Below are 13477 nucleotides of genomic sequence, written 5' to 3'. Positions count from 1 at the left end.
TGATTGGGCAGCCTCACGGCTCCATCCTTGCTGCAAAGCTCAATGCTCTCCTGACTGCATCACGCCAGCGAAGCCTGCAGGGATGCAGTGCTGGCCCTTGACAACCAAACACATCCCAGAGTGATCCCTGAGATGAAGTGCCCCAAGCTCAGGGGCAGGTACTGCTCCCTGGCCACCCAGGCACTCACCAGGGATCCAAGGTCCAGGGGCTCATCCCAGCTTTCCCCTGTGGTGGTTTTGAGGATCACCACACCAGTTAGCACACCTGCACAGCTATACAGGGTCAGCAATATGTAATCCAGTAGTCAGTGGACATGATGGTTGGGGGGTACCTAATATCAGTTAGTTGTCTCACTTTTGCTGCTCCCTGTACATCACTGCTGTAGTAACACCTTTGCTCCAGGGAATGATGGGATTGGGATATGATGAAGCTGGAATGGGGATGCAGGACAGGGAGCATAGCATGATGGGTGTCTGCGCATCAAGAGGGGATGCTCCTTGCCTGCACAAACAACTGCACAATGTCAGAAACTGTGGCCCAAAGACACTGAAGGAGCAGGAGGATGGAGCAGTGAAATGCCAGTCGATGTTAATCAGTCTGCTGCAGAGCAGGACAAGAAGTTTTACCTGCTGGCAACTATTGTAATACAGGTTTCCATTAGATTATGGCATAATGACTCGCACTTTAATTACACAAGCTTTGAGCTTCCCAGTTTGCATTTTGCCATTCCATTTCATATCACTTCTCTTACAGAAAGAAAACCAGAGGCAGACAAATACCAACATGTGCAAACACATACTTAGCCTTGCCATCCCGAAGAGCATATCAAACAAATCTGGTATCAGTAGCTCAAGCACATACTGCTCTCTCCCATGCTATTCTCAATGGATTTTATCTGGAGCAAACCTTTCATTTGCACACCTATGTCAGAAATCCAAATCACAGACTTCATCTAAAAACAGATCAAGAAAGCAAAGCAGAACAGCAGAGTGAAGGTACCTGCCCCTAAGCCGGGGATCAGCAGACACTCACCAATGCCCCAGACACATCTGAGCCTTGTTCCACAATCAGTACTGCAGAAAGTCACTGACAGTTCTATTGGAGGTACTTAAGTATCAGGAGAAGCAGCTGGGACTCTGAGAACTGTGCTGAATAACCCCCAGCGGTGAGATACCAGCCTGCTAGGGAGCTGCTAAGCCTCGTGAAACACCCATTGGTATTTGAAGCACGTCCTGTCCTCCACAGTTCCTCTTGGAAACTGGTTGTGTTTCCTCCAGTGCAATATCCTCCATTTCAAGATTTGTTTCCATCATTACCAGAAAATGAACTCCATTCAAACCCACACCCAAGGGATTTTCCAGTCCCATTCTGATTCCCCCATGCCTCTTCCTCACCAAGCTCCAAGACTCGGGGCTACAGGCAGCCACTGTCCTTAGCAACCTCTAAAGGCAAATATTGAAGCAAAGGCTTGCGGGTATTTGTTTAAACAACTAGCAAATACATGGCTCTTATCAGAAGTGTTCTGTTTTATCTGTTCTGCCATCAGATAAAAGTGGAGGGGTTTCCTAAAAGCTGTAACAAAATATGTCTTATCCCCTTAATAATTACTCTTAAAGTTTTTTAGTTATAAAAAGGGGGATGATTTTTAAGAGATTTCCTGATCACTTCCAGACTTGTTTTTAAAAGCCTTCCCCCAAATACCAACATTCCTGCTGCCTCCAATTTCTGCCATGCTCATCACTGCTCTATGTAAGCACCTCACAAATCTCAATTAACCTCAGTCATCCTGGGAGGTAAAAACATATTAATAATCCTGTCTCAGATATGGATAGGCCAAAATAGTGAGAGAACAAGGCCAGCATTTCACAGAGTGCCAAGGCACAGTCCCCAACTGATACAGCCTGATTTGGAGAGCTTGGAGGTAAATGGCAGATTTAGGGCTCTGCACCTTCCCAGAAGCACGTCAGGAGCACACAGTACAGCAAAGCAGCTCCAAGGGCTGGTGGCAAAGACAATTCAACTGGAGTATGGAGGAATTGCATCTCAGTAGCCTCACTGAAATGTTTCTGCTCAACAAGATGCAGTGCCTAAGCCGCTAGATCAGTATTTTCAGAAGTATTACAAATATTGAACACAGGATTGCTGCATTCCAACCCTAAATTCAATCCTATTGCTTTCTTTGTTCCCCATCACACACATGCATTTTTCCTGTGCTCTGCTATGGATCCCATCACCACTCCCTCCTAACTTTTACTGCGCTGATCTACATGGAATCTGTAAGATACAAACTGATGCTCTTCTAATTGCAAAGCAAGGACTGAAGCACAGACAAGTTAATTTGGTTATCTGCTATTATAAGTATCTATAGCATAGCAAGGAGAGGGACACCCCAAGTCATAGGCTCAACTTAGCATCCATTCAGCTGTTCCCCAACTCCTCTATCAACTGAGATTTGACCTTGTAGCTACTTGAGCAAAGAGAGGGAGCTCTAATAAAACCTTCAAGGGGACAGTATTACACAGCTGCTTCCTGTATCATGCAAAAATAATACCAGCATGTTTTTAAATTATGCAGTATAAAAGCAGGCAATGCAAGATTAAGGCTACTCATATTTTCCCCAACAGAAATATTCAGGTTTTTTACAGCAGCTTTGTCACAAAGTTTAAGGCTCACAGAATTACAGTCAATCTGCTTTATTCCCCCTCTGACCCTCTCAAAAGGCAATTTCCCAGGTTATAGACCCACCTAAAGTGTAACACATTACCTTACTCCTGTCTTCTTATGAGCATTAGTCCATGAAACACAATAGCAAGCAATCTCCAAAGCCTTGTCCACAAGCAGAAGAGCCTGAACTATGACACCTTACAGGCAATATCCTCCACTTCTTGGGGACACCTACCTGGGAACGGCGTCACTGTGAAGCAGCACAAAAGCCCACCCATTTATCACCTACAGCCCAGGCTAACAGCTGCTTCTGCCACCTTAAATAGGAGTTTCTCTTCCATCAAACACAGCCTCTCGTATTTCCTCTTCATTTGTTACAAATGAGATGCATCCCAGCCACTTAGCTAGCAATTAAACCTAACTTCCAGGGCCCAGAAGTTTTTAGGGTACCGCTTCCCAAGATAAGACTAAAGCTCCTTCCAGCCTGTTCCCCATGTGTTTCAGTTATAGCATGCATCTCTGTCTCTGAGCGGTTTTGCTGTTCTCCCAGCTCCAGGCAATTCATGATGCAGTGGCTGTGATTTCCCCAGCTCGATGCCCACCTCAGCTGCTGCTACAGATAAACCCTAACGCAAGGAACCAGCGCTCTTGGTCCCCTGCCAAAGTCCCTTCCTCTCTTCAAACTGCCCAGAACAAAGCATGTGACACCAGCCTTTGCACTGCCTTTTTTTCCCTATTCTTCTTTCTTATTTCAATCCTGCCCTCCCTGCTGGACTCCTTCCCCCCTCCCCAGCCCAAGCCCTTTGCAGCTCCCTCATCCATGCTCCATCACATCTGCTGCCTTTGCCTGTGCTCCCCTCTTACAGGGTGTGCGGTTTCCCTCACCTGCTCCTTTGACTTGCTATAAGCTGTCTGTTTGCTAAGCTTAGAGATTACTCTGCCAGCCAGGAAACCATGTGAGATCGGTGGCAAGACCCAAACTGAAAACAAAACTCGAGACAAAAGCATTCAAAGAGGCTGCAAAACCTGCCTAGATTAACATCAGGCGACAGAGGCTCTTAGAGGCAGGCCGGTAGCACACGCTCTGCCTTCCCTGTGCTGCTTTTGTGTTATTCACAAATAACAAGAATTTGCTGATCTCAGGTGCCAAGAAAAAGAACACTAATGAGAGCTTGATCCAAAGAGAAAATCCTTCCACAGTTGGCCTTTGCCTGGGGCAGGATGGGATGGGCTGGGGCTGCTCTCCCCAGCCACAATGAGAAACTGAGCCCCTGCTCCCCACCCTGCCCTGGGGATGCTCACTTTTATTTCTCCCTCTGGAGCAACACATGCACCCATCATATATATGTCATTATATATATGTAACGGCTTACATTAATTGCTTATGGAAGAAAATAACTGCTTCCCTTCTCTTTTCTCCTCCTGCACTCGGGTGGGATGGTAGCGAAGGCCACTGGGCTGATGTCCCCTTGGCAGCAGCAGGCACCTGGGGAGGCAGTGGGAGCTCAGCCCAGCACATGCTGCATGGGGTGGGATGGGGTAATTCAGTTGGATGCCAGTCAGCAAAGATGTGACTGCCTCCAGCTAAAAGCAGAAACATTTCTGTAAGAAGCGTGCCTCTGAGTCACGATGCTCCAGGGACCAGTGGTGTGCTGTCTTATCCACCAGACTTGCTTGGGGACTTTCTTAAGGTCAGGATCTGGGCTTAAAATTGCCCAGCTGTGAACAGAATCAACACTTGGTCATGTTTGCTCACTAGAGCTAAAGGTGAGTCACTCGTAATAACTTTCAGAGGGAAAATTATATGAGTAATACTTTGAGAGAAAAGGTATGAAAAATACAGAGAGGGAGGTTTGTGATGTATTTCATAAGCACGAGCCCTCACAGAACCACGCTCCTCTCAAAGGCTCCTAACCCCCACCATCATTCGCTCTGGAGCTTGCTAGCCCTAAAATGTTCTGCAAATACATTTGTGTCGCTCAGCTCTATCTGTGTTTAGAGAGTGTCTTGGAGAACACATTAAACACTTGAGCTGCTAAAGCGAGTGTCAGCGCCGTCCCAAGAGCCTCTGAAGTAAATGATGTCGTTAACCACGCCATGGGAATACTCATATTAATCTCCCTGCTCTGTGCAAACCTGCGCTGCTGCACCAGAGCCACAGGTGTCAAACTGGTGTGTTGGCACATTCTCAGCAGCGGGGAATGCTGCGAGGCCAGAGCCTGCTGCTGGCTCCCACTGAGCTGCAAATGGAGAAGCAGTGGGAGACCCTGGCCAAGGCTCCCCACAGCCACCATTTGACCCTTCACTCTCCAGCATCTCCCCCCAGTGCCGGCCACCGTGCTTCCAGCCCCACAGAGTACAGCCAGTGTGGCACATCAGCCTGGGGCTGAGCCCCTGCCCTGTGGGATAACCCCAGACCAGATGCAGACAGACACCTGCTGATGGGTTATTCCCCCAAGACTTCATACAGGGCAGTGCATGGAAAACCTGGGTCTTTTTCAAGGAAAAGAGTGCCCAGGGGTTGGGGGTTTTCAGCAGAGGAAGCATGAAAGGTGTTGCACAGAGGCCAAAGGACCCAGGACACCTCCAGGTGGGTGTCTGGCTCTGGGACAAGGTGTTCACCGACGGGATTTCTCAGGAAAGAGAGCAGATGGCATGCAGCACGGGCTTGGCTGGTTCCCAGGCAAAACACAAGCCTGTCAAGAGCCAGGCTTAGGGCATAGGCAGCATCTTCCTCACAGCAGTGGGCACCACTGACCCACTCCCCCCAGCAGCATTGCCTTCACCTCCCTGGCACCCAGCTTTACCAGCCTGTGTTTGCTGTTGCTGCCTGTACGTGCATCCAGGCGGCACCAAGACATGTCTCTGCATCACTGGTGGGAGCAGAGACAGCACATTGGTGAACTGGTGAAACTTAGCCCCTGGTCGTGTCCCCAGGGGCTAAGCTCAGCCCTGTTCAAGGCAACATCCCAGCACTAACAACCCTTCTGACGCGCAGTGCTATACTAAGCCCAGTGAGGCAACGCTATCACTGCCAAGAAGCAATGAAAAAAAAGGTTTCCATGGCTATTGTATCCCATCAGCTCTTCTCATCTCCTCAAATGTAATTGTTCCTTAGGAGGTTTATTGTTATAATTAATGTACATAAAATGCATCCTTCTGTGCCATTCCCTGTTCTATATGTCAGCCTGTGTTTTATGCATTTTCTGCACAGATGCAGAGGTACTTCCAGCAGGCACGCTGAAAAGTTTGACAGGGCAGGAAGCTCTTGGTTCCCGGGGCCACCATCCCCAGGTTAACGCATTTGCAAGCCGAACTGTTGTCAGAATCCTTAGGGGCAGTCCCTAGGGATAACACTTTGGAAGTGAAGGCATTCACTCTTAGATAGGCAAATAGATAACAGGCTATAGATAATCTCAAGAGTAGGCAAAGATCTGCAGCATCTCAGAGACCAGAACTGGGACTTGGAGCCATGAGAAGGCTGTGGGCAGGTGATGTCCTTTGTCTTGGTGCGTGGAAGCCTGGCCATGACCCCACGTGGCTGGGATCCTGGCTGCTCCTCTCGTACAGCTCTCGCAGCATGCCAAGGTCTGCTGTTGATGGCTGGCCAAATCCCTGGAGAAGCTCAAGCACCAGCTCTGCACATCGAGCCTTGAGCTTGCTGGCATGTGTTACAGCATGTTAGAGCATCATGGGCAGCTTAGAGAAGGCTGAGCTCTGGGTGCACTCGTAGCAGAGCATCTCTGCAAGCCTTGGGCAGAGCTGTGGGTGCCCCAACCACGGTGCAGGTAGATGCCAGAGCAGAGCCCTGCCCTGCCACTGCTGTAGGTATGGGCTATGCATGGCAGAGCGAGGAGCTCCTCACTGCCCTTGTTAATTTGCACCAGGAAGCCTTGCTAATGCTGCTGGGCAGCAGGACTCCTGCCATGGCTCTAATGTAATTTTGCATGTGTTAATTTCATTTCTTGGCTTTGCTTAATATCAGTTCTTACTCTGCTGAGATTGTAACCAGGAATGGGTGAAGCTGGTTCAGAGAAAATAGCCAAACCCATGCCTTTCATTTCCCCTCTCCTTCCAGCTGCTGTGACCTTTGCCCATTATTAGAACCAAAACTGAAATAAGCCTTTTTCTTTTTGAGGCTCTGAAATACTCAGCTCTGAGTCAAATTCACGGAACAAGGGAACTAATTCAGCCAGCCACAAGCTATTGTTTCATTTCCACCTTAAAGCAGTTCCAGCTCTATCAGCTCTTTCTCCCTTTTAAAACACAGCTGGGAGCAGCCCAGTAAGGCCAGTTGACACTGAGGCGGAGGCACTGTGCTGCCCTCAGCTGCCTTCCAAACCCCACATCCCCAGACAGCACCACAGCAGCACACATCTCCCACACCATCCTGCCCATGCAGGGGCTTACTGTCGCTCAGGGGGCAGATCCTGTATATCACCATCCTGCTAGGAAACCAGCATCTATTGGTATAGGTACAGAAGCAAATACTGGGTGGGTGGCTCTTGTGGCATGAGTTGGTCCTTTGGAGCAGGGAAAAATCACTTCAAGGTTTCAGCAGCTCCCCAAAAATCCAGCAGCTGGTACTTTAAACACTGAAGTAGTGAAGCAGCCCCACTTGAAGAACTGCTCTGTCCAGTCTCACTCCACTATAGCATACCTAATAGTAGTCACCGCCATGACAAACCCTGCTTGGACATCAGTGCAACCTGCACTGATGAATTGCATCGGTGTAAGCATTTTCTCCAATCTCATTATGTTTCTGAACCACAGGTTTGTATTGGTACAGAGACCTTGGTGTAGCTACACCCATGCTCAATTCTCTGGAGTAGGTAAGCCAAGCCCCTAGGAAAAAGGTTATTATGGGTTCTCTGAGTCACCGTGTGCCTTCTCCAGTTGTACTTAAACCTGATACTGACCCATACCTTTGTTGAAATCAGAAATTAAGCAGATGAACAAGTAGTTGGGAAGGCACTTTAAAGACTTTTTCATCAAAGGAGATTTAAAACTATTTTCCAACTCAGCATCCTTTACCGTAATTACACCACCCAGGCTTCCAGGGGCCTTTGGGATTAGAAAAGCAGTGTTGTGAGGAAGCATCTCCTTTGCCAAAGTCTGATATTTGAGGAGCTCCTACTTGCAAAATAACACAGGCACCTGTTGTTTGCTTTGGCAATTCTGAAATCACAGTGTTCCCATAGACTCCAAACACAGACACGGGCTCTGGGAGAGCCCTCGCTCTCAGCACTGGAAGAGATAATGTTATTTATGTAAAATAATCCTCAAGGTTTCTGAGTGGTTTAACAAAGGTTACATGGAAAAAATGCTCTGTGATTCTCAAACAGTTGAGATTCAGGCCTAAAGGCCAAGAAAGTTACTGGTTCTTATCTTCATTGGAAGGAAAACATGCAGCCATGACCAGAGCTGAGCACAGCTGCTGGTTACAGAAGCAGCTCCCACAAAAAGGTGGGATTTGCTTTTGGGGCAACCTTTGCTACCCAGTCCGATGGAAGCATCTCATGTAATGTGGGACCTACTCATCTCTTAGGTGTTTTATGGCCATCTACATACAGGATGCGATTCATCTCTGGACCACAATGGGCTCAAGTCAGAATAATGATCCAGATTTGGACATTGAAGAGTGAATTCAGAAAGCTGAGTGGTCCTGCCCAGCTTTGGTGATGCTGGATGATGTCAGAGCACCAGCAGGTACAAGGGCCTGGGGAGGCAGACCAGCCTGAAAAGCCAAGCAGAAAACCCTAATGCAAGCAAATCTCATGCTGACTCTGGAACACAAACATAAGGTTTCTCCTCTTCTTGGCATCTCCTCTGGGTCGTAGTTTGAAGCCAGTAGGAGATGCATCCAGACAATATGCTGGCAAAATCCAGATTGAAACCAAGAGCTTGGTGCTGGTGTATGCAATCTTGAAGATGTGTCAGTGCAGGGATAGGCATGGGGAAACTCAGCACCACACTAGGGAGGATGGGAAAATGCCTGCAAAGAGGCTTTTTATCTTATTCCATTAAAAAAGCAAACCCATAGATCTTAACTGCGGCGTCGTGTGTGAGAGAGCAGTCTGTTACCTTAACACCCAGCTTCGTGCCTGAAACATGTTTGCTTTGTACAGTGTTTACGCAGAATGATTTTTCAGACACCCAAGACAGTTGTGATTACTCACCTTAATGTTCAGCATTTATCCATATCTATCTCATGGTAGTTAACATACACAAGCCAGCCAGGCTTAGCGAATCTTTGCCCTTTTCTACGTTATTGATCTGACATTTCCTCTGGAGTATTTCAACTGAGAATTAAATTAATGCCATATCTCTGGTCATTACCTAGTTAAAGCAGAGCAGTTGCATAGACTGGCACACCCTTTGGCTAGTCAATCACAATCTTACTTTTATTAATTCACGAAACCTTGTTGTTATTTCTTAAAAGTGGAAGATGCCATTAGCAAGACTCATTATAGCGGGTCCTCTCCAGACAACCCCAAAAGAGCTCGCTCCATACTACAGAGGCTTCACTCTGCAATCCCCAGGCAATAACAACCCATTGTTTGCTTTCCATCAGGCATGCTCCTGGGAGATGATATGCCTAACCATTACCTGGGTCATGACCAGGTGTACCAGCCCACTGCTAAACATGGGGCACCTCCAGGCATCCCCTGGAACAGGCCCACATTAGTCCTGGCACCAAGGAGAACACAGCACAGCTGTGAAACGCATCATCTCAGCTCTTTACCTCACTTCACCAAGTTCTCTTTTCAAGCTTTAACTATCGGGTTATCTCCACAGTTAAATATTCATTTTCCCTTTTGCTTTTATGTCATGGAAACACCATTGAAGGATCAGCAGGAAAAACAAATGACTTGGAAAAGATTGTTTACCCTGAGGAAGAGGTGTCCTCAGCATAGACTCAACTGCCTTCCTGGATTTAGAGGGCTTTCTTTGGTATTTAATAAAGACTGCTGTTCTGACAATAAAGAGAAACATCTGCTGCCTTGTAAGTGTCTGGCCTGCGTTAACAGCCTTTATTTTTCCCTTTTAAGAGAACAGTTTGGATTGATTAAGGCCCAAGCAAGTATTTTATACTTTGATACATCCCCAGCTTGTTGAAATCTTACGTGAAACCTTAAAAAAACCCTACCCAAAGAACACTACACTAAATGAAAGTCTGGAGGACACGTGAAGGCCCAGAGACTTCAAAGAAGCACTTTCAAGGCTGAAGACTAGATCTAAAGACCTTTATATTGCTCCGGCACAAAGGAGGCCTTCAGATGGGCTCAGCACTGGGGCTTCACTTGCACAAAGCTCTGCTGCAGCTGAGGGGAGTCCTGGTTTGTGAGCATACAAGCCTCAGGAAGACTAAACTGGGGTACGATCCTTAGGCTTTCACTGAGGCTGAGCTTCTACCCAGCTGAAGAGCAAAGCATCCAAGAGCTACATGTTGCTTGATGACTTAAGAGATGTCATGGGAGAAACCGAGGATGCTCTAAGTCTGGCAGAACTGGGTCTTCAGACTGGAACAAGATGACTTTTCAGTTTGACGAATAATAGTAAACATATAAGAAAGAAAACATATTTGAGCTCATGTCTTTTATCACATACAAAGCTCTGCACAGGAATCTGTGCAGACTTGCTGGCTCCTAGCATAAAATACCTCTGGGTAAATAAAAATCCTTATGCCACATGTATTGCCCTGGGTTATTCCTCCATGGAATACCTAAAAAGAGGGTTTTGCTGTAAGATGATGCATGCTTCTTCTAAACTCTTTTACTCTTCATTTGCAAAAAGGAAAGCTGCAATAGAAGATGATAAATGCTAATGTTGGTAAATGCACTGCGCTGGGTAAAGTCATACAGCATTCAGGCAGATGATATCTCTCTATAAAAGAGCTTCAGAAGGGAGATCAGGCTTAGGGCTGGTTTGATGCTGTTACATGCTCCAGGATGCTGCTCTGCACCCAATTGTGACTAGGCACTGGGCAAGGGATTAAGCACATGCAGCAAGTGTGTGCAGCCTCTGAACTGTAGTGAGGAGACACTCGCATGCTAAAAACTCACCACCTGAATAGCTCTGCTCAGCAAAATGTTTTCTTCATTTCAGAGATAGGGAAATTGTGCGCTACAGTTCCTCGCACAGCTTAGCTGATGCTCTTGAGGAATAATCCGCCTTGCTTCTGCTGCCAAATATAAAAACATCTTTGCCTCTACGCACCCGAAGCTTCCAATTGTGTCAAAGCATCTGGTACATTCTGTAACATGGGCAAAACATGCACTGGGGATTAGGCTGGGACCTCTAAACTCCTTTCACTTGGATGATAAGAGCTAGTAAAGCTCAGGTCCCCAGAGGCAGGAAGTAGAAGCTTCTCCCCCATGCTGAGCAGCTACAGCCACCTCCAACCCCTCTCTGCATGTTGTTTCCCTCAGTGACTGCCCCTGTGTTAGCAGGGACATTTAATTCACTCCCCTCTCCTGTACTTTAATTACCAAAATTAGGTTATAGAACTGGAGGACACAAAATACACGAACCAAAGCCCTGGAAACGCCCCAGCACCCAACCCCAATCCACCTCTCTTTGCAAAGAAGACATCACTCTGGGTCAGCTTCTACACAGCTTATTCAGCAAAGTCAGAAAGACAAGAGAGCTGTTGGAGCAAATAATTGAGGAATAATATGATAAACCACAGTATTATCAATAGCTGCCTTTACTGATGGGCCTTTGAGATGTGCTCAGTGTGCTGCACATGCCCTGCTCGCTGTCATTTCCTTGCTCCAAACAGGTTTGCTGAAGATTTGAGCCCTAATCTGTGCAATGTAACATTATCTACAACATTTGTATTTGTATGCTGATCTTCAGTGGTTAGGCATAGGCTTCTGCTTCCAGGGGGACTCCCTAACACAATTTAATCACGTCTGTTCCAAATAACTGCATGCTAGTTTTTATATGGGGAAAAGGGGTTTTCTTTTAAAAAATCATTTTTAAAATAGCAACTTATTTTTGGTGCCTGACCCTGACGCTCACTCTGGATTTTCAGAACTGCAAAGCAGCAAAGGCATCCACCAACTTTGTCAAAGGGCCTCATCCAGGTGCCCAAAGCAAAGTCTCTGGTCACTGCTGTAAAAGCTGCTCTAGGGTGTCCATCCCACAGCCCTTCCCCAGTGCAGGCTGGTTCCAGGCTGGTTGAAGGTGCAGCAGCACCATGTGAACTGTGAGCCTCACTCTGCAACCTGGCTGGCAGTGCCTGCCCACATGAGCAATCTTCACAATGAGGCCATAACTCACAAGTGGTTACAGAGACAGTCAAATCATGCTGAACACAGAGCAGACCCTCAGCTGATGTAAATCAGTGAGAGTCCACAGATCCCATTTATACACCAGCCAAAGATGTCTCTGAATCACTTTGCACCGAAAATGCAAGAAGCCAAGCACAGACCCTAAACCGCTAGCAGTTAATGTTGGGTTTTTTTATATGCTCAAAATGATATGGCCCATGTCAGGAGCATTATGCTGAAAGGGAAGAGCACCTGCCACTGCTATGGTCACAGTGTCCCTTTTTCTTTATCTTGGGCTTCTGACTCCTTAATCTGCTGTGGAATGTCATTTAATTAAGCATTTTGAGGGTTCACTCTAGGCCGTGGGATTATGCTGTAAGCAGGCAGTGCTGGCCTGAAGTTGCGATAATTAAGGCCACAAAGGACAGCTTGGCACATTGTCTAACCAGGGAGCCAACATAAATATGCCAGGGCTGGTACTAAATATTTCCATGGTAGAAGCATTCAGACGCGCTAGATGGGGCTTCCCCTAATTCTACAAAGAATAGAGAAATTTTAAAAGTGCATTCTTTTAGAGAAAATAAATTAAAAAGGAAATAAAATACACGAGAAACGTACTTGACATTGCAGCACCTGCCCAGGTTTATAGCCTTTTTAAAAGGACTTACTGAACACTAGAAATAAGAAGAGCTGGCCAGCACATGGCACTGCAGTCTTCTGCACCCTGGCTCCAAACCAGACCTCAACCTTTGGACTTGATGCTGGTACACGCTCCAAAGTAACAAGAGCTAGGACAAGAGGTAACAGCCTCAAGCTGTGACAGAGGAGGTTTAGACTGGATATTAGGAAAAATTTCTTAACAGAGAGGGTAATCAGGCATTGGAACAGGCTTACCAGTGAAGTGGTGGAATCACCATCCCTGGAAGTGTTCAAAAACGATGTAGATGAGGCCCTCAGTGACACGGTTCAGTGGTGGTCTTACCTGGGGTAATGGTTGAACTTGATGATCTCATAGATCTTTTTCAACCTAGTTGATTCTATGACTTGTGAGCAGCTCTGCATGGTCCAGCTCTTCTGGACTTGGTGCAGTTGGGCTGCCACTGGGGCCACAAGTGCTGGTCCCCACATACCCCATGGCAGCACAGCTCAATGTTCACTCAGCTGAAGTGGAGTGTGGGTCAGGGATGCAGCTAGTGAGCACCGGCACCCTGCCACCAGCTCCACAAAGCAGTCGTTTCCTTCCATCACAGGGTATCACAGTGAGCAGGGCAGCTGGGTTCTCACTGCACCAGTTTACAATCTGGGGGAAGTAAAAGAAGCAGCGGCCTCCCAAGTCCCATGAGTTTGCTTGCTATGTACCTCTGTGCAGTTGTTTGCCGCCCACTGATGTCCCAACACAGCCCAAGTGTACTCCTGGTTCACATGAAGCAACACAACCTCCTCTTCCTCTACTGCAGATACAGAGGTGTTTCTTGTATTCCTGCATCTATTTCTTACCTTCAGCTCCAGCTGAGTTGCCCAGACTGCTTCCTGG

General features: G+C 47.1%; 1 long non-coding RNA gene across 2 annotated transcripts; it reads right to left on the bottom strand.

The window, feature by feature from the left end:
• Positions 1–9505: 9505 nt before the first annotated feature.
• On the bottom strand, positions 9506–13007 carry LOC133213260 (uncharacterized). Of its 2 annotated transcripts, XR_009725744.1 has the most exons (3): positions 12926–13007; positions 10732–10922; positions 9506–10467 (listed from the first exon to the last, which is right to left on the bottom strand). It is a non-coding gene; the product is annotated as an uncharacterized LOC133213260 (long non-coding RNA). The 2 variants fall into 2 exon arrangements; XR_009725745.1 differs by lacking the exons at positions 9506–10467; positions 10732–10922 and adding an exon at positions 11358–12478 and having other exon boundaries at positions 12926–12986.
• Positions 13008–13477: the final 470 nt, after the last annotated feature.

Source organism: Neopsephotus bourkii, unplaced genomic scaffold, assembly GCF_033783945.1.
Source record: "Neopsephotus bourkii isolate Nb327-2 ecotype Australia unplaced genomic scaffold, CSIRO-AGI_Nbou_v1 NB_795, whole genome shotgun sequence".
In the NCBI taxonomy this organism is placed as follows: Eukaryota; Metazoa; Chordata; class Aves; order Psittaciformes; family Psittacidae; genus Neopsephotus; species Neopsephotus bourkii.
The sequence above is the reverse complement of the archived record's forward strand: the minus strand, read 5'-3'. Positions and strand labels throughout refer to the sequence as shown.